The sequence below is a fragment of the Halichoerus grypus genome, chromosome 8 (genome assembly GCF_964656455.1).
Source record: "Halichoerus grypus chromosome 8, mHalGry1.hap1.1, whole genome shotgun sequence".
Lineage (NCBI taxonomy): Eukaryota > Metazoa > Chordata > Mammalia > Carnivora > Phocidae > Halichoerus > Halichoerus grypus.
Window position 1 is genome coordinate 39903288 of NC_135719.1, and position 26922 is coordinate 39930209.

Here is a 26922-nt window from a genome sequence, read left to right on the forward strand (position 1 = left end):
CTGCGAGTCCTGGCTGAGGGAGACACCGAGGCCGCAGGGTAAGGTCACCTGGACAGGGAAGCCCAGGGAGGGCCCAGGAGGGGTGAGCCTGGGGCCCCTCTGCAGGGCATCTCTGGCAGGCTAGGGCAGGGCTGAGGCAGGCCCTGGCCATCAGACCACAGCCCAAGTTTGCAACACTGAGCATTTGCCGGGGAAGGTAGGGAGACGCCATGGAGCCTTCTCTGGGAGACTGACCCAGATTTCTCTCCCTCTCTCAGCCACACAGGAACACCAAGCGTGTGTGTGCGTGCGTGTGTGCATGTGTGTGTGTGTGTATATTCTCAGCCCTGGCAGGCAGATGGGTGGGAAGGGAGGAGGCTCACTGAAAGCTCTGGGAAATGAAAGAGAAATCCTCCCCAAATCCTTTGCTGCTGTCACTAATAGCTGAAATATGCTCTTGACAACAAGGTAAAAGGCCCCGAATCCTCAAGCCTGCCCTTGCTGCCAGGAGCCGAAGCCCCAGCTGAGCCACGACCCTACCCTCTGACTCTCCTGACCGCTCCTTTCTGGGCACCTTGGTGCTGCTCTGGGAGGTGCTGAGCTCCCCATCATGGGGGCTATATAGGGGAGGGGGGGGACCTCCCTGTCAGAATCCTATGGCAGGCACTTAGAGATGGATAGGGAACACGCGAAAGAGGGACAGCCCCTCTCAGCCTGAGCTGTCCCCTTGATGCCCACCTCCACCCACAGTGTCTGTCCCCAGGAGGCCAGACCTCAGGACTCAGGGGCGGGCCTTGTGAGTGACAGGCAGGGCAGAGCCGGGCCCAAGCCTGGCAGCAGCAGGTTCAGGAGCTTTCCAGCTCCAGTGGGAAGAAAAGGGTGTGTCCTGTGGGGCTGCGGGCTGCGGCCAGGGGCTCTCAGGCACACATACAGATGCGGCACTGTACTCCCAGGGACACCCTCCTTCGTTCATGTGGACACACAGCCTTGCACATATAGAGAGAGAGACACACTCATAATGCACACACAGAGGCCTCCGTGTACAGACAGAAACATGCCTATACACACATGAGCATGAGCTGCCCACACAGGTGGACACGTGCATGTACATGCTTGTACACGTGTGAACCTGGGCTAGGCGGTGCCTGGTTCCTCCATGGGCTACTCTGGGCCCCATGAGGCAGGTGAGAGAAATTCTCCCCAGAGCCTGGCCACTAGGTACTCAAGTCAAATCCCGGGACACCTTCTGGCAGTAAATCTCCAGAGGGAAGCCTCCTCCTCCTCTGCCAGCCTTCGGGACTCCTTGCCTGACCTGTGCCCTCCCTGAGCCACGCACCACCTCCTGTCCAGCTGGGCCTGGCTCTGCCCTGGACCCCGAGAGCGAAGGGTCTCGTCCTTGCCAAGGACCCCAATATCCCTCTGAAGGGCGGGATAGCTCCCACTGCTTGTGTGTGGGGCCCTGCCACTGTGGGGCCTCAGTGTCCCTCCTCCCACTGAGGCGACCCCGTTGGAGGGGCTGGGGCATCGAGGGTTGGGAGCGCTGACTGCCTGGAGGTGTGGCTCAGAGGAATGTAGGCCTGGTCCGGGTGCATCTGGTTCCTGAGCCCAAGGCAGCCTGCCAGTAGGTGTGGTCAGGGGACCCTTGGTCCTCACATGGCCTCTCCCTGGCTGGCTCAGTCACCATGCTGGAGAACAGCACTCCCCGCCCCCCGGACACTGGCCTAGCACATGTCACCCCACACTGGGCAGGGAAGGAGATGTGCTGAAATTCCCTGCAACATGTCCTGGGCCTGTGACCTATACGTATAGATGCCCTGGCCTTTAGGGACTGTCCTCACAGTCCCCTCCAGGGATCCCGAGCACCCGCAGGGGCTGGGGGTGCACCTATCCTCCCAATGGCTCCCAGAGCCAGCCCCACCCCTCCTCAAGCAGGCCCACCCACCTGGGTATTTTATAATTGAACTTGCCTCTTCCCGAGCCCGACCTGCTCTCTCAGACTCAGAGCTTTGCACGGGCTGTTCCCTTTGCCTGCCCTTCCCTCTCCCTCAATTTGAAAATACCTCCTTCTCCTGGCTGCCTCCCTCCCGCGTCCTGCCCATCCCCACACGATGCTGGGTACCGCCTCCCCTGGGCAAGTGTTAGCCTGCACCGGTCAGGTCACGTTCTGCTTTTGTCCCACTAGGCCCTGTGCCCCCGGTCATCTCAGCATGCTGAAGACCCTCCAGAGGGCCCGGTGGTCAGAGCGCACGGCCGGCAAGTGTTTGTCCAACAAAAGAATAAATGATGTGAATGACATCCTTGCCAAGTCCCGGAAGGAGCTGAGACACAGCTTCGAAGGTCTCTTTGGGGGGGGGGCAGCTCAGCAGGCGGGGCTGCCTCTCTGCATCGGGGAGCCTTGCGGTCAGATGCTGGGGCCTCATGTGGAAAACGCCATGGGCAGGGCATAGACTGCACGAGACCCCGGTCCACAGAGTGCACAGTGCTCCCAGGCAGCGGGCGCCCTCCAGAGAACCATGGAAGGGCAACCATCTGCTGAATGCAGTGCTCAGAGGACTGTGCTGTCGCCACCATGACCCACGCTTGCCGATCATGCTGCTGCTTTGGCCCCCGCCCTGGGTGGGGGGACCAAGGAAGACACGACCCCTGCCTGTCCTGGAGAGCCCAGGGAGGAGAGAGGTGGCTGGAGGAAATGACTTGATGGGCTACAGCTGGAGGCCAAGGAGGGGCGGCTCAGCAGGAGGGCTTGGGCGCACTCAGTTTCCTTGCACCTCAGTTTTCCTCATCTGTAAAATGGGGATGATAAGTGTATTTATCCCATAGGGTTGTTTTGAGGATCAGATTCTTGTAAGATGCTTTTAACCGACCCACCACAGGATAAACGGTAAAGAAACAAGGGCGGCCACCAGGGCTAGGTGCAGAGGCGTCGTACGCTAGGCACGCAGCCAACTGGCGGGCTGGCAGCTAGGGCGCTGGGGAGATGACAAGGGCTGAGTAACTTCTCCCTGGATGATGGCTGGCTTGGCTTCCTGCTCAAGGAACCGAAGGATCTAAAGAGATGTAGGTGGAGGGACACTGAAGGAAGAAGTCCCTGGAGGGGAGGGAAGAGGAGAGCCTGAAGTGGTGGACAAGGAGACTCCCAGGGGTCTGGGAGTGCTCATCTTAGCCCTCCTGTTTGAAACAGCACACGGATGAGGGGACATGTGCAGTGACCTGCAGGAAGGGGCTGTGCTTGCCTCGCCATGGAGGCTGGCACCTTTGGGGGTATGCAGGTCTGACTGTGGCAGGGCTGGGGGCACTTCTCCCAGCTGGCGGAAGGCAGAGGGCTAAGGAGCTGCTCTCCTTCCCGGGATGTGGGAGGTCTCGCGCTGACGCCTGTGGGCTTTCCCTGGGGCTGTGGAGGCCGCTCTTTAATGGAAGCCATCCTAGCAGAACAGTGAGGGGTGAGGGGCCATGGAGCGAAGGAGACAGCCTGGGAAGTGAGCTCCAGGGAGAAGAATGGGATGAGGGCAGCTCTAGAGGGCCGTGCTCAAGGACAGCGAGTCCCCGGGAGAGAGGGGGAAAGCTGCTGACCTTCTGCTCAGCCCTCCGCCTCTCCTCTTCCCTAGCTAAGGCCAGTCCCCCATCAGCCTTGTCAGTGTGACATTAACAAGCTGACGTTAATAAGCCGGAGCTCCTCCACTTGTCTGCCAGATCGGGCCTCAGCTGTGGAGGAATTGCTAATCACAGCCACAATAAAGAAATATCGATGATGGACATCAATATTATTGCCTCCTGTAGCCCTGCCTGTTGATGTAGAGATGGCAAGAGCCCTGGGGCCATCTCTCCATGTGGAGAAGGAAGCACCCTCCAGCTGGATTCATTCATGAAACTAGGGCCTATTTCCTCTGGGCAGGCTCCCCTCCACCAAGGGCCACGGGTCCATGTGCAGGGAGGAGGAGTTAGTGCTCTTGCTCAAAGCCCTCGTTCACCGAGTGACTTCAGGCATGTCTCTTTGCCTCTCTGAACCTCAGTTTCCTCATCTGCCAAATGGGTATGATAATTCTAGTCCTGCCTATCTTGTGCAATGTGGAAGAGAGAATGAACTTACAAAAGCAAGATTTAATAGGATGACCCTCAGACCCTTCAGGAAAATACAAGATTTTATGGGCTGGATGAGACCAGTGGGGTAGCTGAGGGACTGTGGGCGGGGGGTGCACTGACAAAGAGACAGACATGTCCCAGCTCAATGAACTCTCAGAAGCAAACGTCCTACCCCCACCCCGCCCCAGCCCCACATCAAGCACTCAAAACTCGGTGGAAACCAAACACACACTAAAGTCAAAAGAGAGGCAAAGCCTGACTCACACGTATAGCAGGCTGGCTGCCATCTGGTGTCCCTGAGACCCTGAGCTGGTGAGGGCTTCAAGGCTGTCAAACCCTGCGTGCCATGCCAGGCACAGGCAGAACTCACACATTAGGGTGGCCTTCCCCCCGTCAGAGGGCGTCACACGCGCCCTCCCACCCCGAGAATCAGAGACCAGGGCAGAGTGGAGAAGCACCTGCAGAGACAACCCAGCGAGCTGGCGAGCTGCACTGTCCATGCCAGAGTGTGTCTGCACACAGACACATGCACACCCACAACACACACATGTGGCCAAGTTCATAAACCAACATGCACAGGCTAGAAACAGGAAGCACGCACAGGCCCACGCACACACACACACGCACGCAACATCTTAGGTCCCGAGCCCAGGTTCTTCCTAGCCCGTGGAAACCTCTCCCCATTGAGAAGGAAATAAAAAGCCCCATGTGGCCTTCCAGGCACGTGTGGCCTCTCAAGCTGTGGCCAAGCCAAGCAGCAGTGATTAGGCGGCTGGGAAGTGAAGCCCAGCGTGGCCTGAATATTTCACGGGAGATTTTGCTCCACAGAAAATCCCTTCTTTGCCTCCATGCGTGTCAGGGTATAATTACCCATTAGGTAGTGGAGCAGAAGCCTGGGAGGGTGTGCGTGCAGCTCCGGGTCCAGGCCCCTCGCTCTGCCTCTGCCCTGGGCCTCGTCTAGCATGGCAGGGCCCATCCCGCCTCTCACCTGCCCCCGAGGGAGGGACAAGCAGATGCCATTTGGAGACATGAGGTGTCCTGGCCCACGGTCACCTCTGCCCTAGGTCCTCAGACTCTGGCCTCAGCTAAGGAAACGCCGAAGTACCCCATCCTTTTGCCCACCCCGCTCAGGCTCTCGCTGCAGGGGCCGCTGGCTTCTCACTCCCTCATCTTCCCCTTCTCTCAAGCTCCTTAGAGTTCCCTGAACAAACGGCAGAGAAGACCAAGATAGAAGACGGAGAGAAGGTAAGCCCTGGAGGAAGGGAGAGAGGGCATCTTGGCTGGGCCCTGGAGCCCCCCACGCCTCCCAGTGCTTGTCCACCAGGGTGGGGAAAGAGGGGGCGTCTCACACCTTCCTGCTTTTGTCTCCCTCCGGGAGGACTCTTCCTCACTCTTTTTGCCCTAGAAAATGTCCACTGGGCCTAAGTAAGCTCAGGTGGTACCTCCTCCAGGAAGCCCTCCAGAACCCCTCTCTGGGTCAGGAGCCTTCTCTGTCTCCTACAGCCCCCCATATTTCCCTCCATCACTGTTCCATAATCAAAGGCTGAAAACTTAGAAGCCTACAGGGGCCAGAGTGGAGATGACAGAGAGTGAAGGGGCACTGTGATGCCATTGGGAGTGGCGGGGCCTGAGAGTGGAGAGTACCTGCCCTGACGGAGGCATAGACGCCGAGTCACCTCATGGCCCAGCGAACCCAGCCCCGGGGGTAGACGCAAGAGAACAGAAAACACACTCCCACAAGGACAGGTACACAAACGCTCCTAGCGGCATCATTCATAATTGCCAAAAAAGAGGAAATAATCTGAATGTCCGTGAATGAATGAATAAACAAAATGTCGTGTATCCATAACATGGAATATTATTGGGCCATAAAAAGGAATACTGATACACATTACAACGTGGATGAACTTTGAAAACATTATCTTAAGGGAAAGATGTCAGACCCAACAGGCCACCTGGTGTATGATTCCATCGATATGAAATGTCCAGACTAGGCAAGTCCTAAGAGAGGAAAGTAGATTAGTGGTTGCCAGGGCCTGCGAGATGGACAGACGGGGAGTAACCACTAATGGGTACAGGGTTCCCTTTGAGGGTGACGGAAAGGCTCTGAAATTAGAACAGTGATTGTTGTACACTCTTGTGAATATAAAAAAGACTGAATTGTACACTTTAAAATGACAAGCTTTACGGGATGTGAATTATATCCCAATTTTAAAAAACCAAATTGTTTGAAATGGAACAAAACACATCCACAAGCCACATCCCTGGTTGGGGCCTCCAATTTTTATCCTATCATTCACACGCCAGTCTCTGCCACAAGAAGGGAGAGCTGGCCCTCCCCGAGGCCCCTCTGTGGTCCCCAGAGCCAGCACCCAAGGGCAGGCCCTTGAGCCACAACGGTGACCAAAGCAGCACATGAACCCAGGCCACATTCTGTGCTTTCCAAAGCCTGCCTCAGGTGGCTCTGGCCCAGAGTCACAGCCATGTCTCAGGTAAAGCCACTGAGGTCCAGTTTCAGGGTCACCTGTCCTAAGGTCACAGCTGGAGGCAGAACCGGGCAGAGAAGCCAGGCCTCCGGACTGGGGCTGCATGACCCAGGGCAGCCGTTGGCCAGCCCCCAGTGGGCCCAGGAAGCGGACAAACAGTGCAGGCACCTTTGCTGTTGCTTCCTGCCTCAAGCCCCCCAGACTCCCCGGGCCTCAGAACGGAGCCCACCTGCTCCATCAGGCCTCAGTCTTCTTTGGGGCCCCAAAGGCGGCTCAGCCACAGCAGGGAGGCCCCTCCCCTCACTCCTTCAGCAGCACCCCGAGCCAGCCCACAATTGCTTCCCATAATCCTTAAGCATAACTGGCACCATGACCTGGACACCCGGTTCCTCAGATGCCCGGCACAACTTGACTGGATGCTCTGGCTTGGCCAGGGGCAGAGGCTGAGCTTCACGTGCAGAGTGGCCCTCAGGTGGTATGACTGACCATCCTGGGACTGACATGTGCTAAAAGCAGGACAGTCCTGAGCAAATCAGGACAACTGGCCACCATACCTGGGAGGGCCTCATCCCTTTTCTCTGCCCTAATGGGTGAGCCACAGGGCACGGGGGTCTCCTCTCCTGAGAGGTCCTTCTCTCTCTTCCTCTCCTGCTCACCTCCTCTTTGACTCTGCCATCCTCCCTCCCAGAACCTTCCATCAGCAGAAAGAAATCTTCTCTTGCAGCATCTCCTTCAGACTCCTTAAGGACAGCACGTTTCCAGGACCTGCCCCGGGAGCCCCTGTGTTTGCAGAGCTGCCCCGGGGAACGGGCAGTAGAGTAAGGCTTCCTTTAGCCACAGCCGCCCTGTAGCTGTCAGCTCCCTGAGGGCAGGGAACTGCTTCCTATTTGGTTCACAGCGGTGTCTCTGGGGCTAGAAGACTAGGTGCCCAGTAAACATTTGCTGAACGAACAACTGAGTCTGTTTTCCACTCTAGGCTTCCGTGTGACAGGTTTGAACTGCTACAGAATAAAACGGGGGAAACTGCTGGCCTTGGGAATAAATTCTGAAGTCTCTAAGTGGCCATGGAGGCCTCCTCCATCTGACCCCTCGCACTTCTCAGCTGCCCCCCAATTTACATAGGCCCCACCCCAGCACCTGCAGAGACCCCCAGCCTCTGCTCTGGCCCGTGCCCTGCCTGGAGATGCTATCGGGCCTGCAACCAGGCACCAAACTCAGAGGCTCTTCCCCGCCTGGAAGTCTTACTTCATCACTACCTGCACCCCTCCCAAGGGGCTCCCTTCCCAGCCAAGCCCTAGTGGCACCGCTGGGTACAGAGAATGTGCAGGAGAGAATGAGGGAAGAGCTGGAGGTGTATGACGCAGGTTACCTGGGACCTGGGCCAGCTTCAAGCTGGAAGGGTGTCTGGGAGTCTCAGGGTCTGGCTGCCAGCAACTGGGTGCAAGACCAGGGGAGACAGGCAGGGGAGAGGAGGGGAGGGAAAAGACAGGGAGGAAGAGGGGAGACGAGGAAGGAGCTGCTCCAGGATCGCGGGAAGGCCGTCAGAGTCCACACAGTGATGAAGCGGTTGGGTGGCCGGTCACCTTTAGGCTCATGATATCCCCTAAAGACAAAGATCAGTCCCCCTGTGCAGAGTGAAGTAAATGGGGAAGGAAGCCCTTCTGGGAGAGAAAGGCCAGCTTTAGACAAGCAGTCACATCTTTCTTTACCCCTGCCCTCCTGCACCACTGGGCTGGGGGGCTGTCAGATACCTATCCAGGGCCTCACACTGAGTCTTGACCCTGCTCTCACACTGAGCCCTAATCCTGGTCACACACTGAGTCCTGACCGTGGTCACACACCGAGCCCTGACCCTGGTCACACACTGAGCCCTGACCCTGGTCACACACCGAGCCCTGACCCTGGTCACACACTGAGTCCTGAACCTGGTCACACACTGAGCCCTGACCCTGGTCACACACCGAGCCCTGACCCTGGTCACACACTGAGTCCTGACCGTGGTCACACACCGAGCCCTGACCCTGGTCACACACTGAGCCCTGACCCTGGTCACACACCGAGCCCTGACCCTGGTCACACACTGAGTCCTGAACCTGGTCACACACTGAGCCCTGACCCTGGTCACACACCAAGCCCTGACCCTGGTCACACACTGAGCCCTGACCCTGGTCACACACCGAGCCCTGACCCTGGTCACACACTGAGTCCTGAACCTGGTCACACACTGAGCCCTGACCTTGGTCACACACCGAGCCCTGACCCTGGTCACACACTGAGTCCTGACCGTGGTCACACACCGAGCCCTAACCCTGGTCACACACTGAGTCCTGAACCTGGTCACACACTGAGCCCTGACCCTGGTCACACACTGAGCCCCAATGCTGGTCACACACTGAGCCCTGACCCTGGCCACACACTGAGCCCTGACCTTGGTTACTCCCTGAGTCCTGACCTTGCTCACCCTCTGAGCACTGACTCTGGTCACACACTGAGCCCTGACCTGCTCACACCTAGCCTGACCCTAGCAGGGTAGACTGGCCCTCAAAGAACTAGAAGAGGTTCCAGACGCCTCAGCCTCTCTCCTACGACTACTCCTCAGGGCTAGGTGACAGATTCCGTCTATGGGTGTCAGAGACAAGTCCCAGCTCGGAATGACTGCTGGCAACTGGTGCCCGAGGTACCTAATGGGTGGATGATTTCCTGACGTCCTCAAGGCCAAGACTGAGAATGTGACAAGCCTTCTCTGATACCAGAACACAGTAAGTGTCGAATAGCTGTCAGCTCCTCTATGAGCCCCAGCCCCAGGCTTCACAGAGTAGCTGCCACTCCCCTGCTACCCGCCCCCCCCCCCACCTGGATCCCTCTCCACCTCCTGGTCTCTTTCCCAAGGGCCCAGAAGAAAGCTGTGAATTGCTGGGTACCTGCCTCCTCCTCTATCACCCCTCCCCCTTCCTGGCCTTTCCCAGCCCAGATACACATCACACCGGCCCCCATTCAGTGTCCTCAGCTGGCTGTCAGCTAATCCCTGCAGAGGTGTTAACTGATAATTAAGATGTTAGCTGTAAACTTAACGTGTGATTCCCTGCCAGGAGTATTCTGATTTTAACAGGTTCCTCTTCAAAATGGGAAAACCTTCAAGACCCAGCCAAATGGCAGACGGGGAAGCAGAGTTGGGGGGGGGGGTGGATTTTGTGCCTGGAGCCCTTCCAGCCTTCTTGGAAACTGCTCCCCTTCTCCTCTCCCTTCACCTGGGTGGACAGAACACAGGCGTGGTTACAGAGAGCTGCCTCCCAGGCTCAGCTCCATCTCCTAAGAGCTGATGCCATTGGACATGTGATGACTGCTCACAGAGCCTCAGTCTCCTCATCTGCAAATGGGTATACAGAATACCACCCCTGCAGAACTGTGAGGGCACACAGGAGGCCCTCCATACTTGAGAGCTCCCATCCTTCCTAACTTCCCTTTGCCTCTTCCCTCACTGAAGGCAACTGTGTCCGCTTCCACTCCTGCCCCCACACACTCCACCCCCATCAATGACCAAGCCTCCATTCTCCCGACTTCCCAAATGTCTCCCCAGGCACAGATCAGCGGGATCAAATGATGGCCAAGGAGCTGCAGAGCAGGGAGGAAAGCTTACTCAGTCAAGTGTCAAAGCAACTGGATGATCACTTGGGGAAAAACACTTGGATCCCTACCTCAAACCACACACACAAGAACATTCCAGATGAACTACAGATTTAAATATTTTTAAATCTCATAAACAACTAGAAAACAATGTAAGACAATATTTTCAATACTTTGCAGTTGGGGAAGGCCAGAAACTGTAAAGGTCAAGAGAGGCCAACCTGACCACGGGACAGTTTTCAACATGTAAGGGGTTAAGAAAAGCTCTATAAACTTAAATGACAAAACCCCCCACAAAACTGTGAGAAAATATTTGCAACATATGACAGATGAAGGGTTAAATCCCTTAACCTCTTATAAATCAATTTGTTCCTGCAAGTCAATAAGATGCATTTCACACATCCGCCCCCCCCCATCACTGAAACCAAGGTCATCTCTGATCTCCCGCAGCTAATGCATGATCAATGTTCCCTCTGCATCTTACTCGACCTCATGCTTGAAGCATGTCTTGCCCTTGGCTTCCAGGACCTCATACCTGCCTGGTTCTCCTCTACCTCACTGGTTGCTTTTTCTTACTCACCTTTTTGGTTCCTCCTCAGCTCCCCAACTTCTAACTGAAGGAGGCCCCAGGGCCAAGTCTTTGGTGCTTCTCTTTTCTATGTATATCCACTCCCTTGATGATCTCAACCAATCTCAAGGCTTGAAATACCACCTTTATGCTGATAATCCCAGATTTGTGTCTCCAGCCCAGACCTCTCCCCCGAACTCCAGCCTCATACATCCAACTATCAACTCCACCCTTTTTGGACGTCTGTGGGCATATCACACTTTGCATGTCCCCAGCTGGGGCCTGCTCACTGGTGTGCCCACTGGGCAGTCACACAAGGCCCCAGAGTGTGGTTTCATGCTCTTGGTTTAATGCCCTACTGTTATCACTTTGCAATTCTTAATAATTTTTTAAACAGAGGTCCACTCATTTTCATTTTGCTCCAGGTCCCACATATTATGCAGCCAGTCCTCTCCACAGGTGAGTTCCTCTCCTCCCCTACACCAAACTCACTCCTCCTTCTTCTCTGTCCAATCTCTGTTGATGGCAGCCCCACCCCTCTAGCTACTTGGGCCCAAACCCTTGGAGTCACTGGACTCCATGGATTGACTCCATTATGGACTGAATGTTTGTGCTCCTCAGAATTCATCAGCTGAAGCCCTAACCCCTAATGTGGTCCTGGGAGGCGGGGCCTTTGGGAGGTAATTAGGATGAGATGAGGTCGTGAGGGTGGGGCCTCTTGATGAGATTAGTGTCCTTACAAGAAGAGGAAGAGACACCAGGGCTCTCTGTGGGTAAGTTAGAGGTCATGGAAGCACACGGTGAGATGGTAGCTGTCTGCAAGCCAAGTAGGGGTCCTCACCGAGAACTGAGTCTGCCAGCACCTTGATGTGAGGAATACATGTGCGTTGTTTAAGCCACCCAAGTTTATGATGTTTGGTTATGGCAGCCCAAGATGACTAATGTAGTCATCCTTGGCTCCCCTCTGTCTCACATAAACACTCCACCTCATCCAAACTGTCAGCAAGTCCTATTGGCTCTACCATTAGCACCCACCCAGAACCCATCTACTTCTCCCCACCTCCATCAAGCGCCCCCACTCAAAGCCCCCCCACCCCGTGTCTCTCCCCTAGATCATTACAACAGCCTACTGACTGATCTCCCTGCTTCCCTGGCCCCCTTCACAGCAGCCAGGGGGATCTGGTTAAAATGACATTCAGATCACATCATGTCACTATTCGGAACCTTCCATGGCTCCTTGCTTCATCCTGATTAAAAGCCAAGGGTGGTCCATGTGGCCCTGCGTGATCTGCTTCTGGTCCCTCTCCGGCCATACCTTCCACTCTCTCTCACTCCCCATGTCCCAGCCACCCTGGCCTTCTCATTGTGCCCCGAACACACCCGGCCTGTCTGGCACCCAGGCTCCCATCCACGGGCCTCACTCGCTCGCTTCCTGCCGGTGCTTCCTGCAGCGCCATCTCCCAGGGAGGCCTTCCTGACTACCAGCTCCAGCTGCCCAACACTTCCCATCACCTGCCCTGCTTTATTTTTCCCTCCTTCGCACTTAACACTCAACACACACATTAGATTTCACTCATTTACCCATTTCTCTTGGCTATCTCTCCTCCACTAGAGCCTAAGTTCCAGGGGGCAGGTCTCTGTTGTCAGTGTTGTTCACTGTTAGGTCCCTAACCAAAACGGTGCCCCACATAGTAGGTGCTCAAGAAATGCCTGCTGAATGAGTGGACAGATGAGTAGAAAAACGAGCTGAGAACATGCCATCAACAGGCAATTCGTAAACGAAGAAATGAAAATGGCCAACAAACATATACACAGATATGCTCAACCTCATTTGTAATCAAAGAAATGCAAAAGAAAAGCCATTTTACCTAACAGATCAGCAGAGATTTAAGTGATTGCTAATGCCCACGGCTGGCAAGGATGAGGGGACGAGGCCTCTTGCACATGGGAAGTCAGCACAACCTTCTGGAGGTTGACGTGGCTGTAGAGACCACACCTGGAAAGGTGTGTGCCGTCTGACCCAGCCGGTCCGCTTTCAGAAACACTCCTGAAGGACCCATAAGACAAGTGCACACAGAGGCACCAACGGGGAGGTTCCCTGAGGGAGGTTTATAAACAGCCACACGCTCACAACAATCTGCATGGCCACCAGCAGGATTGATCATTGATACATAATTTAAAGATCACCCAAAAATGGGCATAAAAGGATAAGGAAGAACTCTGGAATGATCTATACAGTATGTTGTTAGGTGAAAACTCGTGACAGAGCAGTGTAACTAGGATGAGCCCATGTTTTTGCTTTTAAAATACATCTCTAAGTGCACCAAAAAAGAGTCTGGAGGGAGATATATTGAACTAGTTAGCAGTGTTTAGTCCTGGGGAGGAAGAGATTATGGGAAGGGCTCAATCAGCATGCTTTAAACACTTTCGGGCTGTTAGATAGATAGATAGGTAGAGGACATATAGAGAACATTACCTTACTGGTCAGAAAAATGACTCTACTTGCCATGGAAACACTTCCCCTGTCTCCCCAGTGTTGCAAGATGCAGAAATAGGACATTGCAAGCCCTCCATCGTCTGGCCCTGTCTTACCCCTGTGACCCCCCTCCTGCACCCCCGCACCCCAAGCACTCTGGGTTCCAAGCTCGTGAGACAATTTTCTATTCTTGGTTCTTTTCACAGCTCCAGGCCTGTCTCACAGCTCTGTTCATGGGCACAGAGGCCCAGCCGGCTCCACCCCATGCCCTCCTCAGCCCGGACTCTGCTGTCAGAGAGCCAGAAGGGAGGGCAAGGACCCTGAGAACACTCTTAACAGCCTCCAGCGGGAACCCCCAGGTCTCTGCCCCAGGGCTGGCCTGTGGGACCTGGGGGATCAGGAGATGTCCGCTGATTGTGACCTGAGCAGGCCTGGCCCCCCCCTGGCTCCAGGACAGCCGTCATAGGCACTGGAGGCAGCTGATCTAAGGGGGCCAAGGTGGGCCCATCAAGGACTCGTCAGAAGAAGAGGGGGACTGGGGCTTCAGACAACTAGAGTTGTCAGATTTAGCAAAAATTGTATATCCAATGCAGTATTGGGGATATACTTATGCTAAAAAATGATTTGTTATCTGTTTGAAGCTCTAATTCAACTGGACATCCTGTAAATTTTTCTGGCAAGCCTAGCCCACAACCCAGCCCACCTTTGGAGCACTTGGCCCTAAGCAGAAAGCCTCCACCTGGGGCGCCCAGGAGCAGCAGAGAAACGCCGAGTGGATTAAAAGTGAGCTGGGCTGCTCCTGGTGCCCGGAGGAGCACCCGGGCCCCGGGGGAGTCCTGCAGAGAGCTGGGGCCTTCCGGAGTAAGAGCCGTCACTCATGGAAGCACACACACAAGGCTGGTGCAGCGACTCTGGCAGAGAAAAGCCAGAGTGACAGCAAAGGGAGCCCCACAGATGCAGAAGCTACCACAGCCAGCGTACTTAGCAAGTGCGTGCCGGGAAAGGATGCTGAACAGAGCACAGAGAGCGAGCATGTCAGAGAACAACTGGGCTGGCAGGATGATATGTCCTGGGGCCTCTCGGTGGCCCCCAAGCCCCCCAGGAGGCCCTGCTGTGGCCACAGCCTTTAAACCCCACCCGTGTCCCACAGCATCGCGCCTGGCAGGGGCTCATTCACCGAGGCCCATCCCGCTCCTCGCTCCCAGAGCCCTCCCACCCAAAGCAGAGGCATGAGGCAGTGGGAGCCCCCCTGCTCTCCGCCTACCTGGGTCAGACGGCGCCGGGAGGCAAACAGATCAGCCTCTGGGGGCCCAGGGAGCAGCAGCCTATCGGTCGCGGTCCCAGCATGCACTGCAGGGGAAGAGCAGGAAGGTTAGTGCCGCTAAGATGGGCCTGTACTACTCAACCCAGGATGTCTGGCTTCGGCCTCCCCCCCACCACCAACAGCCCCTGCAAGTTTCCAGGAGGACGCCCCACCATCCGTGCCGGTCCCCTGGTCCAGCCTGCGGGTCTCTGGCTGGCTGACCACTCCTCCCTCACTCAGAGCCAGCCACACCGCCACCCTGCTGCTCCCTCTGCCCCCGGCCCCCACTTCCTCCTGATCCTCACAGGCCCAGCTCCTTCTCCTGATCCAGGTTCAGCTCAAGGCACCTCCTCAGAAAGCCCTCCCTGAGCTCCAGGTGCGGGAGGCCCTCCTTCCCCACGTCACACGACCCTGATTAACTGATCTGTCATTCGGGTTGCCCTGTCTCAACAATCTCACAGAGAGCTTTTTTTTTCCAGGCAGGTTAATTGAGCTATAATTTACCTAGAGTAAAATTTACTCTTTCTAGTGCGCAGTTCTATGCGTTCTCACAGCTGCAGACAGCCGTGTAACCACTACCACACTCAAGACAGAGAACAATGCTATCAAAACTCTCCACGTGCTGTCCTTTGTAGCCAATTCCCCGCCAACCCCAGCCCCTAACAACCACTGACCTATTTTCTGTCTCTATAGTTTTGCCTTTTCCAGAATGTCAAACAAATCGAGTCATCTACAGGTATCTTTTTGAGTCTGGCTTTATTCGTTTAGCATATAACGCATTTGCAATTTACCTTCGTTGTTTCTTTGTTGTTCCCAGTTTCATTCTTTTTTTATTGCTGAGTAGTATTCAATTGTTCATCCATTTACTAGCTGAGTGGTTTCCAGTTTGGGGCAACTATGAATAAAGCCGCTATCAATAGTCACATACAGGTTTTTACGTGAACATAAGTTGTTACTTCTCTTGGGTAAATACCTAGCAGTAGGATTGCTGGGTTATACAGTAAACATATTTTTAACTTTATAAGAAACTGCCAAACTGTGGGTTTTTTTTTTTTTTTTTTTTTGCCAAACTGTTTTCTAAAGTGGCTATACCATTTTGCATTCCCTCCAGCAACACCCTAGAGTTCTAGCTGCTCTGTATCCTCACCTGGACTTGGTATTGCCAATTTTGTAGATATCAGTGTAATAGACATGCAGTGGTGGCTCCCTGGTTTTAATTTTTCACATACCTGATTTATTGTTTTCATACCATCTCTATTTGGAATTATCATCTTAATTTAATTATTTATCTCTTTATCTTCCATTTTCCCAATCATATGTGAGAGCAGGGACCTTGACATCTACCCCACCCCCTGCAACGCCTAGCACAGTATCTGGTACTGAATGATGGTGATGATGATGGTGATGGTGATGATGGTGATGATGGTGATGATGATAATGATGATGGTGATGATGGTGATGATTGTGATGATGATGATGGTGATGATGGTGATGATGATGGGGATAGTGATTATGCTGATGACGGTGATAATGATGGTGATGATGATGATGGTGATGGTGATGATGGTGATAATGATGGTGATGATGGTGATGGTGATGATGGTGATAATGATGGTGATGATGATGGTGATGGTGATAATGATGGTGATGGTGATGATGGTGATAATGATGGTGATGATGATGATGGTGATGGTGATAATGACGGTGATGGTGATTATGATGATGATGGTGATGATGATGGTGATGATGATGATGATGGTGAGGATAATGGTGATGATGGTGAGGATGACGGTGATGGTGGTGGCGGCTGCAGTGGTGATAGTTAACATTTATAGAGTACTTATCATGTGCCCAGCACTGTTCTGAGTACTTCACAAATACTAACTCATTTAATGCTCACACTTACCCTAAGAGAGATAGATACTATCATACTATCAATATCCCCATTTTAAGAGGAGAAAGCTGAGGCAGAGGGAAGTACCTAGCCCAACGTCACATAGCTGATGATGGGCCAAGCCAAGCTTCAATCCCAGGAGTTCTGGAATCAGACCCCACAGTTGTAATCAGTACACTCTATGGCCCACAGCGGCCATATTTGCTGAAGGAATGAAAGCCTGGAAGAAAGGCAGTATCTTCCAGCTCTCTCTCATGGCAAGGGTATGCTCTTGAGCTTGGGCTCATATCCAATGTGCCATAGACGGAGTGTTTGTGTCCCCTTCACCCCAATTTCATATGTTGAAACCGAAGCCCAGTGTAGTGGTATTTGGAGGTGAGGCTTTGAGGGAAGGGATTAGGTCATGAAGGTCTCATGAGTCTCATGAATAGGATTAACACCTTTACAAAAGGGACGCCAGAGAGCTCCCTTGTGCCTTGTGCCATATGAGGACACCATAAAAAATGGCCATCTATGAACCAGGAAGTGAGCCCCCACTAGACACCAAATCTGCCAGCATCTTGATCTCAGACTTCCCGGCCTCCAGAACTGTGAGAAATAAACTTCTCTTGTTTATAAGCCACCCAGTCTGTGGTATTTTGTTAGAGCAGCCCAAATGGACTAGACACAATGGCTTCTGGAAGTCTCCTCTTGGATTTTCTCCCTCCAAAACTGAACTCATCCTCACTCTCATTCCTGCTTCTCCTCTTGAGAAATTCATTTTTTGGGATGGTGTTGGTATTGAAAGCAGTCAGTGGGGTAAAGGGGGGAGAGATGGAGTCAAACCTAGAGCCTGGTGGGTGGAGGCCCTGGACCCGGGCCTGCCATGGGGCTTATTTATCTGTAGGGACTCTTCCTCAAAGCTTTTCCCATCAGGCTCTCCCAGACATCTGAGCTTCCCCAGCCTTAGCCACCTCAGGTGGAAAGAATGAACAGCAAGTCAGGGCCTTGGCTCTTCTGAAACCCTGGCTCTGAGAGGGGTCCCACAACACCCCTTGTACAGAAGATTCTACTGGTCGCTGAATGTCTGGGCGCATTTCCTCCACACCCTCTTCATCCCAGCATGATGTGACCTTTCCTCAGCCCCCTTACAGTTAATGGAGGCTATATGAGAATTTCTGGCCAATGGGTTGTAAACAAAAGTGATGTGTGTCACTGCTGGGCCAAGGTATTTAAGAGCAGAGTGTGACTCTACCATTTTCTCTTCTTTGCCACAGTGACTGAAGGAGACCATGTGTTCCAGATGGGGCAGCTACAAGATGGTGGAGCTTCTGTCAGCCCAGGTCCCTGGATGTCTGTATGGACCAGAGTCTGCCACCCTCCCTACTTCCCACATTGGACACGTAATGTGAGGTCATACTGTAAATAAAGGAAGAAAGGGTATGGGAACCTTTGTTGTACTAAATCACCGAGAGTTCCCAGAGAACCTGTTATGCAGCACAACTCTGCCTACCCTACTGCATCCCCACTGGCCACTTGGGGCACATGACCTTACCGTATTTGGTTTGAGAGCGTATTTGGATGACTTTCTGAGTGAGAGAACTAAGCTCCATTTGGGAGCCCCTAAATAACTAGGATTTCGGTGGGGGACAGAAATATGTCAATCCCCAATTTCAAGGGTTCCCTATCCACAAGGGAAAGGGGGGAGTTTCAGGCCCTGTAGCAGGATTCATCAGCGGGACAATTCCCCCCTGGAGAAGGGAGGTGTGAGCAGACGCAAGTGACAGCATCTCCATGACAGTTGAGGCCTTGGCCTACGTTCAAGGGCTTGAATTTGACTTTAGAAAAAAGGCTGGGGCATCCTCAGAGCTTTACCCCTGGCTCAGGTCTGGAATCAGCTTTGGAAAGGCCCTGGGGCCCCCTACTTGCCTGCCCTGGATTAACAGCTGAGGGCTAGGGGACTCCAACAGGGCTTGGAGCCACAAATGAGAGCAAGCTGCAAGCTGAATTATACATTTATATTTTGAACTTATTGGCACTTTACTTTGGCAATTATCGCCTTAAATGTTGTGTGCTCCTGTGGGACAATACAGGGAACAGGGAGAAGAGGCAGCCCCTCAAGATAACAGTGGGCTCTGGCAGGCGACCCAAGAGGAAAGCCCCTAATGTCCATAAATGCCCCTGTGATTCCTCGTTCTTTCCAAGAAGTAAGATTTGACTGTAGTGGATTATACTGCCTCCCCTCCAGCCCCTCCTGAAAAAAAAAAAAAAAATGGGTAGCATACAGCTTCCTTGTGGCTGTTAGAAAGACTTCTCTTGTAAGGGCAAACTTGAAAAGTTTCTTAGGTATGAGTGCCGATGCTGGTGTCAGTACTTGTCTACGTGCATCCAAAGGCTCGAATGGCTTTGAACTTGGGCCAGGTTAGCTGCAAGTCAGAGTGTGGTGCAGCACCCTGCAGAAGTCCTGGGGTATACTGGGGAAAGGTATACTGGTATACTGGGGAAAGGGGGCTTGGATTGGAGGTGGGGGGAGATGTTGAAGAAACCCCTGGGACAAAGCCAGGCTTGGTGGAACCTGGGGACCCTGGAGACCTGGGGACCAGGCTTCCCAAAAGCAGTCATAAAGAATCCTCTCTCAGAGGCTTTGGGGTAGGGGGTCTGCTGCCTCTCTCAGAGGCTTTGGGGTAGGGGGTCTGCTGTGTAATTGGGTATAACTGTCCCCTGGGAAGCACTGAAGCAAGTTCGGCCATCCTTCGGGTTAAAAATAAACAGGTGTGACTGATAACCGTGCAACTGAAAACAAAATCCTGCAAGCAACAGGCAATAACTGCTCCATTCTTTAACACCAGGATTTATTTACCTGGGAGTTTATTTTGATGATGAGAAATCCATAACGGTGAGTTTGGTGATTTCGGTGAGAAATTTTTAACTGGGTGCAGACCTGAGGTTTTAACCCAGTTTAAGCACCTTGCACAGACCCTCACAGCCATGGGATTTGCTTGGATATGCTAATGGGAAGAAACTGTGCCCAGAATCTGCTGTGCTTTCTGCTTTTGTTTCCTATGGGCAAGTTTCCTGGCCAACGATGCTGAGAATGACTCATCCCACGATCAGGGATCCAGTGATGGCTGTGGCTAGAGGGGAGAGTTGGCTGGGCTGGGGTCAGCTCAGACCCCCCACCGAAAGTACACCTGAGCATCTCCACTCAGGGAGGAAGGAGTTCTAGATCTGGCTGTTATGGTCTGGTTCTCAGAGACCGGATAATGTTGGGATGAATGCATGGGCTTGCAGAAAATGCCTGACTAGAACTGCTTGGGGGAGGATCCCCTGAGAGCAACATGAATCGTTCTCCCCTGAATGGTTTTTGCTGACTGATTGGGCTTTAATTCACTGTCTGCGGAGGGCTTGGGGGCTGAAAACAGAGGACAGAGGTTCAAAGGCAAGTATTGGACGAAGTTCCTGCAGGGAATTGAGGAAGAGCTGGCCCAGGGGTGAGGTGACAGGTGGAGGGAAGATGGAGGGGAAGGAGAAGGGAAAGAGGCATAGACACAGTGACGGTGAACGCCTTGCCATCATCGTCATCAGACTCATCACAGAGAGCATCCAAGGAGACCTCATGGGCTAAGCACTTCCTAGGTGCTAACACATTTAATCTCCACGAACATCTTGCGAGGCGGGTACCGTGATTGACTACATTTTCAGAATGGGGAAACTGAGGCACAGAGAGGTGAAGTAACTTGCCTTGTAAGGAATGGGGCTGCATGTCCGAGCCAGGCAGTGTGGTTCCTGCACCTGTCCTAAGAGTCCCTGATGCAACCGGGTTGGTCAGGTTAGAAGTGAATGAAAGCTTCCTCCATGCTGTTGGTGGCAATTCTGTCTGGGAGGGTCAGATCTAAGATGTCGAAAAAAATCCCCTTTTTGTCACTTACTGCTGTGTCACCTTGAGCAAGTTACTTAACCTCTCTGAGTCTGGTTCCTCGTCCGTCAGACCTACTTCATACGGTAGTCGGGATGACAGAGTGCGCGTGCGTGGTGCCGGTACAGTAGCTGGTGGGGAACAGACGCCCCACACCCCTCCCCCTCCGTGCAGCCACGGTACAGATGGCCCATCTCCACAACCTGAAGCATGTACGTGCACGCACACATGTACTCCTCTGTGCTGTGTCCCTGCTCAGGTGAGCACTCACATGCACCGGCATGCATTTCCCTCCCTAATCCCGTCCCCAACTCAGGGTGGTGGGGGCACCAGCCAAGTAGTCCCCCAGCCACACACCCAGGCATTGCTCCGAAGTCCTTTCTCCCTCTCTCATCCTCACATCCTATCACCATGGGCAGCCAATCCTTGAATATTTCCCAAACTCACCTTCTCCCTAATTTTCCCCTGACCCCCCCCCCCCGCCCCCAGCGCAAAGTTCTCAGCTGCTTCCTATCCTCCGGCTTGCCTTGCTGTCCCCCTCCGCCCACCCTCCGCACAGTGGCAATCAGAGCAACCTTTCCCAATCCCCAATCTGACCTCCACTTAAAACCCTTCCAGGAAGCCTGGCCAAGCAGGATGTGAAACTCAGAAGCTCTGAGAAGTCTGACAGATTTGACTAAATAAAGATCTAAAGCTTCTATATGGCCAAAGAGACCATAAACCAAGTTAAAAAGACAAACAGCAGACTAGGGAAAATATTTCCAACACACACATCAGACAGAAAGTTTGAAAATTCCTAATATACTAAAAGCTCCTTTATATCAATAAGAAAAAGGAAAAGAAAAAGAAAAAGAAAAAAAGAAAGAAAAATGGGCAAAGATATGAACAGTCAATTCACAGAGGAGGAAATGCAAAAGGTCCACAACCACATGAGAAGATGCTCAGCCTCGCTGCGGAGAAGGCAAGTGAGTGTTGAAACCACAGCAAGACATTTTCCTGGATGAGCACAAATTAAAAAGCTTGATAATGTTCAGTGCGGAGGATGGTGTGGGGAAATGGCCAGCCACAGATACCAAGGGCGGGAGCGTAAACTGGCCAAACCTCTTGGAAGAGCACTGTGGCGGTACCTATCACAATGTAATAAACGTACCCTTCAGCCAGGCAATTTCATGTCTAGAAATCTATCCTACCCAAATGCTTACACATGTCAGCAAGATATATATACAAAGATGGTCACTGAAGCATCATTTGCAAGAGTGAAAGATTGAAGACAACCTAAATATTCCATCAACCCAGGACTAGTTACATAAATTACACTCTGGCCAAATAAGAGAATATTAGGCAACCATTAAAAGGGACACCACTGATCTGTGTGCCGTGACACTGACAGATGCCCACAACACACCGGAAAGTGAAAAAGGGAAGTTGTAGAGTAATGTGCATAATATGACTCTATTTCTTTTTTTTATAAAGTAATATACAGGGATGCCTGGCTGACTCAGTCACTGGAGCATGGGACTTGATCTTGGGGTTGTGGATTCGAGCCCCACATTGGGTGTAGAGATTAGTTAAAAATAAAATCTTAAAAAAAATTAATATGCAACAAGTATGTTTGTAAGGCACAGAAAAAAGTTCTGGAACGAGGCACACCAGACCAACAACTGTGAGATCTTGGCAGAACGATTTAAGGGCAAAGAGGGAACTTCCATACTTAACAGGGCACACATCTACTGTTTCGATGTTTTTGCATGAGCAAATACTAAAAAAGAAAAAATACCCCATTCCATGGCCCCTCACAGGCTGCAAGGCAAATTCCTCAGTGTGGCCCCCAAGGTCCCTCCGGACACAGTGCTTGTGTGCCACCAGCCTGGGATCTCCCCTTGACCTGCTCTTAAGTCTAGACACAGACGGAACCCTTGCATGTCCCCCAGACTGCCTCTGGATCTTCGTCTATGTGGTTCCCCCTCAGCATGTCCTTCCCTGCCTCTGGACCTCATCTTTCAAGTTGCTGCTCATACGTCAGCACCTTCTGGAAACTCTCCCTCAACACTCTGCCTTCAGGCCCCCTTGCATGGCCACGGTGACGACCGACGGTCAGGGAGCCACACTGTGTATCTGTGTCTTTACTGTGTGCTTTCCCCTGTGTTGACTGCTCTGATCCTCAGAGCAACCCCAGGTAGGTTTGTCATCACTTCATTGAACAGATGAGGAAACTGAGGCATGGAGAGATTCCAGTCATTGGCAGAGCCAGTGAGTAGAGCCAGGGAGAGTGCCCATGAAGCCCTCCACCAGCACTGGACTTGCCTTGTTCTTGTCCCCCACAACCTGGGCCCAGGGAAGTCCTCTGGGGCCACCAGCCAGCCCCCCAACCTCACCAGCCAGGGCTCCAGCGAGCATCTGGCCAGCCGTGGGGCTGGGACCAGTGCTGTGAGGGGCTAGTGGGCCCAGGACTGCTGAGGAAAGGGTCGAGTTTGCAGAGGTGCGACCCTTCCCAAGGCAAGGCCCCTGCTACCTCTCGTGCACCTAGTGCGTGCCAGGCCCTGGGGGTACCTGGCCTGGGAAGCCGGGGTCCCACCTTCCACACAGCTGCCAAGTCAGACACAGGAAAGCCAGGAGGCTCGGGGGGCGGGGGCAGGAAAGAGCTGTAGGACGGTGCTCAGGGAGGGTGGTGGGTGACTCCTGACTGCAGTGACAGCAGACAGGGTGTCTCCATGAAGGAAGTGGCATTTGGGCCCAGCCTGGAAAGATGAAGGGGGTTTGGGCAGATGGAGTTGGGGAGGGGAACTCCAGGGGGCTGGAACAGCTTGAATAAGGGCCTGGGGGTGGGAAAGCGTGGGGCGGGCTGGGGAAGAGTCACTGGTTCTGGCTGGAGGACACAGCGAAGAGGGAGGAGAGATGTGGCAGTGGATGGGGAGGGAGGTGGGGGGGAGGCTTGGAGAGACGGAGGGAGGGGGAGCTGCCCGGAAGCAAGAGGGGGTAATCTGGAGGGGTGGCTTGGCCTAGGATTTGAGCTTGTCAGGCAAGCTTCACCTTTGCACTTAGTGGTGTGAGTTGGACCTAGTTCCTGACCTTGCTTGCTTCCTTCGCCTGTATAAGTACCTTCCCAGACTGCTGAGGATTCAGTGAGACAGTGGTTTAGGGAGGCGGAGCATGGTGCCTGAGGACAGAGGGCTGGCTCCCTGGGGCCATCTCCTGTGGAGTGTGAACTCGTGTGTGCAGAGCCACAGAAAGTGTCCAAGTGCCATCCTGTGTTTACATTCGAGATAATGTGACTTCAGACCCTTTAACCTTACAGGCAGATGAGAGGCAGAGCCCCATGATCTTGACGATTTCCCCATGTGAGTGGTGGGTGGGCAGGCTGGGTGGTTTCTCTAGGCCTGGGTTTTCAGAAAGGAAAGAAGAAGGGAAATGGGGAAGAAGAAGAATCGGGAGGAATCTAGTGGAGTCAGGAGAGGGGAGGGGTAGGGATGAAGACAGCAGGAGAGCCTCGTTCTTGGGGCTCATCCCCTCCCTAGCCGGGACCCTCCGCTTCCCTCACTCCTCACGCCCCAGACGCCAGTCTGATAGGCCCAGCCAGGTAGGGGTGGAGGAGTCAGAAGCGGAGGCCTCCTGCCCCCCAGGGCAAGTCCATTCCCTGGCAGATGCACAGGAACAGCAGTGAGCCGGCCTGGAGGCCCGAAAGCTCTGGGAACTCGCCCCACCAGGCTAGTGCAGGCTCAGCACCTCTTTCCTCTTGGATGAGATGGATAAAAATGCTTGCCTTGTAAGGTAACATTATCGGCCCAGTGCCCCGTACCCCGGCCAACCCTTTCCACACACAAGGCCCTTGGTTCACCAGGAGCTTAGGGTGGCCTGGGGGCATCCCAGCCAGTTCTCATAGGGAGAACTGCTCACCTGAGGCTCCCGCAGCCACTGCCGTGGGCACCGTCCTCCTCACCTCTGGCAGACCAGCCTCAGCCTCCCCATGGGGCCCTGCTTCCAGCCCCTCCCGCCCCACCTGCCATTGGAGGAAGCTCTTAGTGCGGATCCAGAGCCCCCAGCCCTCTGGGTCTCCCCCACCTCAGCTCTGATCACTTGGTGACTGTTTGCTTGTCACCTCCCCCATCAGCCTTGTGGGCAGGGATCTGACTCATCTTGGCCATTCTAGAGACAAGTGTGGGGCCTGGCACCGGAATCCTGCCCACAGGCAAGAGAGCTGGCAGTGAGGATGGACAAACAGGGCTGTTCACCCTTCCCACCCCAGCACCCATTAGTTACTCTGTTTGCAAATCCATGACAATGCTGGACTAAGTATGGGGCTGGGGTCAAGCCTCCTCTAGGACTGGGATCAAGGTTCAGTCTGTCCAGGATCAAGGCTCAGTGTGGGGGTAGGGTCAGGTCTCACTAAAGGAAGTTTTCTGCCTCCCCACCATGAAAGACTCAGGACTCTCCCCAGCCTTACCCACTGCTTGAAAACAACATGTTCTGCCCTTTAGGTGCAGGGGCCTGTCTTCTGGGTCCTCATTATGCCCACCTTCTACCCTGGCACGGCCCGTCCTATGCTCCACCTCACACAGCTATGCTGGGATTCCCATATTCCCTTTACCCCAGCCCCCACCTGACCCCAGCAAAAGTGGCCCAAGGCAGGAAGTACTTCCTTGCAGTCCTAACTGGCCTTCGGAAACGCAGCAAGGATCCGTCCTTCTGGCACGGATACATTCCCAAGTCAAGGAGGAGTGGTTGGCGGGTTATCTCAGATTTCTCGATTATCCACCCCACTGCCCTCACTCCATTAGCCCAGACAGAGCCAACGGAGGTAAAGCCAGGTCTGGCTGAACATGCAGGTAAAGGCGTCCACTGGCCCATGCAATGAGATGTGATACCCAAAATGCCCCCGCCACTCGCAGTGCCTGAAATCCCTCCTTTGTGCTCCTTGCTTTAAGCCACCCTTGCCAAGCCCCCCTCTGAAACCTCTGTTCTGGGTCAGTGATCAGCTCTGAGTGTGGGGAATGTTGGATCCCTCAGCCCTGGGAGACTCAGGCCTAGCCCAGTCCCGGCTCTCGCAGCTCAGAAATGGGAGCTGCACCAGGGGCTGCCCTGGGTGGGCAGCAGAGCCAGGTTTACTTCCAAGAATGGGGGCTGCACCCACCCTTCCACCCCCACCCACGCAGCCAAGCCCCCCACCATCTCTGCTGCTCTCAAGCAGAGGGTCAAGTTGGTTTGCTGGCAAGACACATGGTTCTCATTTTAATTAATTAAAGAAAAATCTAATCACTGCATTAAACTTCTCATTACTCCACTTCAATACCCGTTAAGTAAATTTAATTACCAGAGGATTGGGTTTCCCAGCCTTTTTCATTAGCTTCTGATAAGATGAAAAGGGGGGAGGGAGAAGGATGGGAAGCAGAACAATGTCCTTCCTGACCCATGGAGGGCAGGGTGGGCACCGTACCAGGGCTGCCATGGTCAAGCTTGGGTGTCTCTCCAGGGACAGGTTCAGCCCAGGGCCTTGGGGGAGACCCTCCCTCTCCAGCTGCCCTTAGGAAGGGGAAAGCCTCGCACTTGGCTGAATGCTTTAACCAAGGCCAGTCTTGGTTATTTATAATTTATACCCCACCACCTTCTAAAAGAGTTTGAGGCTGCTGAGAAGAGCACAGGCTGAAAAATAAGAAAAGAAATCAGAAGAAGAAAAAAATGAGAGAGAAGAAGCCAGAGGTAAGGCCACTGAGCAACTGTATGCCAGCATCCTGAGCACTTACTAGACATGGGCCCCAAACTAGCTATGAGCTTCCTAGCAGCCAAGGCAAAGAGAGCAACACACTTCGGCACTGCTGCTGGAACCCCCAGAGTATCCATGAGGGAGTGCACACTGGACCTTGGCCTTTCCATCTGTAAAAAGGGTGGAGCTGGAGGAAGGACTACCAGAGAGCAATGTTGGCTGGAGCAGTGAGCAGAAGCTTCCTGGAGAGGGAGGGACCCACACAGGCCCTAAAGAGAGGATGGGGTAGAGAGCAAGAAAGGGCATAGCAGGTGGGGGAATCGCATGGATGAGGTTGAAGGGAAAAACAAACAATTAGAGGGGAAGAGGCAGGGGGCAGAGGGAGGACAAGGAGGCCTGGGGTGGAAAAACTTCTCGAAAGGAAGGGATGAAGGTCCACCCCATCACCAGACCCCAGGGAAGGGACTGGCCCTGCTGGCTGGGGCAGAAGGAGCCAAAGCCAGAGGAGGCAGCAGGCCAGGGGGCTCCAGGACGGGCCAGGTCAGGGACACAGGTCCTATACTAGATGGTGCCTGCCCAGAGCCCCTCCCCAGCCGCTGGGAGTGTGGGCTGCTTCAGCTCACGGCACCCCCTTCTCCAGAGAAACGCCCTCTGCCAACGGGGCCCACTAGAGGTACCGCAGGCACGGCCCACAGTCGGCGACTGACCGGTACAGGGTACGAAAGCCCGGCCGCCCCGTGTGGGCGGCAAGTCTACGGTGTCAACTCTACTCCAGGGCCCCCGGGACCAGCCCAAGCCTAGACTTTCCCTGAGACCATGATCTCCCTCATTCCTGCCCCAATTTCTTCTCTTCCTCCCTTCTCCCAAGAGCCCATGCTCCATAAGTCTCATGTTCACAAATCCTTGTCTCAGACTTTGC

General features: G+C 53.8%; 1 protein-coding gene across 11 annotated transcripts in view; it reads right to left on the reverse strand.

Annotated features, from left to right (window-relative positions):
- LINGO1 (leucine rich repeat and Ig domain containing 1) overlaps positions 1-26922 on the reverse strand; it is a 215465-nt gene that overhangs the window by 73783 nt on the left and 114760 nt on the right. For 5 of the 11 annotated variants that reach the window (XR_013450388.1, XR_004916571.2, XR_004916570.2 and 2 more), the window contains exon 4: positions 14478-14563. The exons of 1 other annotated variant lie outside the window; for it this stretch is intronic. The gene's annotated coding sequence lies outside the window, so the exon portion shown is untranslated. Of the gene's footprint in view, positions 1-7914; positions 8149-14477; positions 14564-15307; positions 15412-26922 lie in introns of all 11 variants that reach the window. 5 more of the 11 variants (XR_013450391.1, XR_013450390.1, XM_036090010.2 and 2 more) reach the window with 2 other exon arrangements.